A 5,000-nucleotide genomic window follows, 5' to 3' on the forward strand; every position below is an offset into this window, starting at 1 on the left:
GGCTAACGTGCCGGGCCTGGGCGAGGTGAATGGATCAGTAATGTTTCAGAATCCGAGCTCGGTCCCGTGCCTTGGCCTCCCACGGATCTTCCTTGCTGCGAGGCTTCTGTGATACTTCACCGTGTCGTAGTCGTTCTCTTCGGCCGCCATTCAACGCTCAGCTCAGAACTGGCACGGACTAGGAGAATCCGACTGTCTAATTAAAACAAAGCATTGCGATGGCCCTAGCGGGTGATGACGCAATGTGATTTCTGCCCAGTGCTCTGAATGTCAACGTGAAGAAATTCAAAAAAGCGCGGGTAAACGGCGGGAGTAACTATGACTCTCTTAAGGTAGCCAAATGCCTCGTCATCTAATTAGTGACGCGCATGAATGGATTAACGACGATTCTCGCTGTCCCTACCTACTTCCCGCAGGGGGTGTAATGGCGGATAAAACCGCCCTTACACACGGGGTGTGACGACCCCGCGGTCCCTGAGTCGAACTTGGTGTAAGGATTGGGATCCCCCTTTTGGGGGGTCTCAATAATTACACCTAGGGGGGTTGCGGGTGCAGGGTGAGTCCCTGTACCCATGGGGGGTTTCGGAGGGTGGGGGTCGCGAGGGAGGGCGAAATCGCCCGGTGGAGGGGTGGTTCCACGTGGTGGAGGGGTGGGTCCACGTGGTGGAGGGCGAAATCGACGGGTGGAGGGGCGCGAGACCTACTTACTGGGGGGTTCGGAGGGGGAGGGTCGCGGATTTGGTCACGGTGGGTGGGCCGGACTTAGGGAGACGCGCGCGAGGGCGAAATCGGCTGGTGGAGGGGTGGTCCCACGGGGTGGAGGGCGGAATCGGTTGGTGGACGGAGAATTCCACGCGCGGGTGGGGGTTCGGGGGGACAGGCTGCTTCGCAGTGCGAAGGGCATGGACACTGCGGTTCTCGCAAGTGGTTCCAGCCACGCGTTAGTAGTCGGAACCTCCCGCAACGGTGGAGGCCGGCGAAAACGCGACGCCACACGTGGGGGTTGGGCCAGGGGGAGTGGGTGGGTATCCCTCGGAAAAGGGACGGTTCGCGGGGTGGTGCGGGGGAGGGGGGACTGGCTGCTTCGCAGTGCGAAGGGCATGGACATTGCGGTTCTCGCAACTAGTTCCAGCCACGCGCTAGTAGTTGGAACCTCCCGCAACGGTGGAGGCCGGCGAAAACGCGACGCCACACGTGGGGCTGGGTCTCAGGGGGAGTGGGTGGGTATCCCTCGGGAAAGGGACGGTTCGCGGGGTGGGTCGTCGGGTGGGATGGGTGGGTTCCCCCTTTCTGTGGGTCTGCTCCCTCTCTGCTCCTCTTTCGAGGGGAGTCGAGGCGGAGCACTCCTTCAGCGCCTCCACCGGGCCCCGATCCGAGCTCCCCAGCTCGGCGGGAACCGGAAGGCCCCCTCCCAGGGACGGTGCTCAGCGTCCCGAGCTACCCAGCTCGGTGCCGCGGGGAACCGCCCCATCTAACCCTTAATCCTCTTATTCATTCTTTTTCTTTTACTTTTCAGCCTTTCAGCTATTGCCTTTCGGCACGGCCGGCGACCGTCTCGTCCACTTCTAACCATGGCAGAGCATCTATTGAAAACAATTCCGGAGTCTAAGCTGCCCCCAATCGGATCTCCGGGGGGGCACAATGATGCGTCCGTCGTGCGGCGAAGTCTGCGCATCGCTTCCCAGCATGCCAGAGGAACAACACCAGCAGCGACTACATCGAGGGACCCAAGGAGGGTGGTGCCCTCAAGGGTTCGTAGTCGCCCGCCGTGCGCCGGGGTACTGCCCTCCCGACGAGGGAAAGGTTCCAGCCTTCGTGCTGTCCACGAGGACGTCGCAGAGGACGAAGGAGTGACTGCGCATCCGAGCCAGCCAACGCCGGGATCTTCAAGATCATCAACCGGTGAGTCCACTCATTTATTAGGTAGGGTTCGCGAGTGCCAAGTTAGTCTAAGTAGGATCGATAGTCATCGCGTCGCGACCGGAGGCTCACCGGTACCCCCCGTTCCAATAGGTCATCCTCCCCGGACCCCTGCGATCGAGGGACCGGGCGCGCAACGCGACGTTAGAATACTGCAATTGAACATGTCCCGCTCAATTGCAGTAACCGGGGAGGTCTTCCAGTTAATTCGCAAAGAGCGTCTGGACATATTGTTGCTCCAAGAGCCGTATGCCATTCGTGAGGCGAACACCTGGGCCATCCGCGGCCTAGGAGTCGGAATGCGTATTGCCGCGAGCTCAACGGAGCGACCGTGGGCGGCCGTCGTTGCGTGCAACTCCATCGTGGAGATTGCTTACGTGTCCCAATTAAGTAATGCACATTGCGTTTGTGCTGAAGCCCGCGTCCCCGGTGGATCCTTCTTCGTCGTCTCCAGTTATTTTCAATACTCGGACGACATAGAAATCCACCTGAGGCAGCTTGAAAAGGTTCTCAGCTGTCTCAGGGGTCGCCGCGTTCTGGTGGCGGCCGATTCGAACGCCCAACACTCCCTTTGGAGCCCCAGGACCACTGACCGTGGTGTCCTCCTGGGTGAGCTCATAGAGTCTTTCGGTCTCCGCGTCGCGAATGATGCTAGGCAGGGCCCAACCTTCAGGAGTGCCGCAGGTACGTCGTTCATCGACGTCACACTGGCCACCCCTGGCATGTATAAATTCATACGTGCATGGAGGTTGGAGGACGAGTGGTCCACCGGTGACCACACGTCGGTTTTCTTTCGTTTAGCAATCCGCAGTTCCTCACAGCGCGTCAATAACTCGGGAGTCGCCGAGGGCTCTACCATGCGGTTCAACGTTCGTCGGGCCGACTGGGAAAAGTTCGAGGCGACCCTCGATGAGGAGGCCCGTGAGAAACTCGTGGACCATCCGCTGGATTCTACAGCGGATGTTGAGAGAATGGCAGAAGTACTGGGTGACGTACTCACCAAAGCCTGCCAAGATTCGATGCCGCGCCGCAGACATTACCGTCGCGCGAATCCGTGGTGGACCGAGGAGCTGACCAGCAAACGCAAACTGGTCAGTCGTCTCCGAAACGGCTACCGAAGGGAGACTAACCCTGACGCGCGAAAAATTAAACAGAGTAGGTATCGTGTAGTCCTGCGATCGTATACCAGGCTACTTAGGACAACTAAAGAAAATAGCTGGCGCGGTTACATAACGACCGAAAGTAATGCGAATCCCTGGGGCTTCCATTATAAATACGCGGCTGATAAATTACGTGTAGGCACGGTACTCAGCACACTTAGAACCGCGAATGGCACGACACTTACAATGCGTGAGACTGCTGAGGTACTGTTGGACACACACGTACCTGACGATGACCCCAACGAAGACACACCCGAACAGACTGACATCCGTGAACGCGCGAGGAACTTAACGGTCCAGACAGAGGACGCACGAGACTTGACGGACGACCAACTTAAGGGTCTCGTAAAGACCCTTAAGAACGACAAAGCCCCAGGATGCGATCTAGTTGAAGTTAGGGTCCTAAAAGTCGCGGTCATGAGGATGCCTCACATCTTCACGCGACTCTTCAACGCCTGCCTTAAGCACGGCGTTTTCCCCACCGTTTGGAAAGTCGGCACACTTCGTGCTCTCCTCAAAGGAGTTCACAAGGATGTGTCCGACCCCAAATCCTACCGTCCCATTTGCCTCTTGTCGGTTGTCGGGAAATTTTTCGAAAAGGTCCTGCACGGGATCCTTATGGCGAAAGTCCTTACTGAGGACAAAATATCAGGACGTCAATATGGCTTTCTGCCTGGACGCTCCACGGAAGACGCGATAGTAGAGTTGCGTGAATTAGTCGAACGCGGTAACGACAAGAGGTACGTCATTGGACTCCTTTTCGATATTTCAGGAGCCTTTGACAACGTGTGGTGGCCCCTAGTCCTCCAGTCTTTGGCGGATCGAGACTGTCCGAAGAATGTCTTTGAAGTGCTCCGGAGCTACTTTGACAATCGGACCGTCAAGATCGCCTGGAGCGACCAAGAGGTTTCCAAGCCGGCCACCCGGGGCTGTCCGCAAGGATCAGTCCTCGGCCCCGCTTGCTGGAATCTCATGTTCGATGCCCTCCTCAAGAGCATCGAGCACAACTTCGGCGCAATCGAAGTCGCCTACGCGGACGACCTTATCGCAGTCGTATCGGCCGACTCGCGTAAGGAAATAGAGAGGATAGGCCGAGCCGTCGCCGAACACATAGCGTCGTGGTGCGCGTCAGCGAAGCTCGAACTGTCGAGGAGCAAGACAGAGGCAATTGTCCTGTCATGCAACTCGCAGAAGAGAGCGCCGCTGGTACGGTACAGATGGGATCGGGCGCGAAGGACACGCCGACGCGTTAAACCGGTGTTGGACATCCGCCCACCCGAGATTAGGCTCGCCGGGGAGAAAATTAAATTCAAGGATAGCGTTAGGTACCTCGGGGTACATTTTAATAGGAACATGCGGGTCCGGACCCATACAGCATACATTCAGGAAAAAGCTAGGGTCCTCTTCACTCGGCTATCGGCCCTAATGCACAAGCATTGGGGACTCCGATACCGATCGGTTAAGGTAGTATTCCAGGGCGTTTTTCAGGCTGTCGCGTCGTATGCAGCCCACGGGTGGGTGGACCGGTGCACACCGTACGACATGAAGAAACTCCGTACCGCGCAGAGGAGCGCGCTGCTGACAGTGACTGGCGCGTATAGGACGGCTTCACACGAAGCACTCTGCGCAGCGGCGGGGGTGCTTCCTGTGGACCTATTATTGAGGGAAAGAGCAGCGCGCTACCAAGCCAAGAAAGGCATTGCGGTCAGAATAGGCGATGTAGAAATAGACCCCGCGAATCCGCGCGTTGATGACAACGGCCGCCCGATCGAGGCCGTCGTGGATATAAAGGCAGAGATCCGGAATCTCTGGAGGGATAGGTTTGAGCGGGCTTCAACCGGGAGGAACACCTTTGCGTTCTTCCCCGATACTGCGGCGCGCCTGGACGCTAAGTGGGTCGAGTGCGACCACTGGGTTTCG

At 57.9% G+C, this 5,000-nt stretch overlaps 1 pseudogene; it reads left to right on the forward strand.

Annotated features, from left to right (window-relative positions):
- LOC135172334 (large subunit ribosomal RNA) overlaps positions 1 to 5,000 on the forward strand; it is a 9,394-nt pseudogene that overhangs the window by 2,394 nt on the left and 2,000 nt on the right.

The sequence above is a fragment of the Diachasmimorpha longicaudata genome, unplaced genomic scaffold, assembly GCF_034640455.1.
Source record: "Diachasmimorpha longicaudata isolate KC_UGA_2023 unplaced genomic scaffold, iyDiaLong2 ctg00000252.1, whole genome shotgun sequence".
Lineage (NCBI taxonomy): Eukaryota > Metazoa > Arthropoda > Insecta > Hymenoptera > Braconidae > Diachasmimorpha > Diachasmimorpha longicaudata.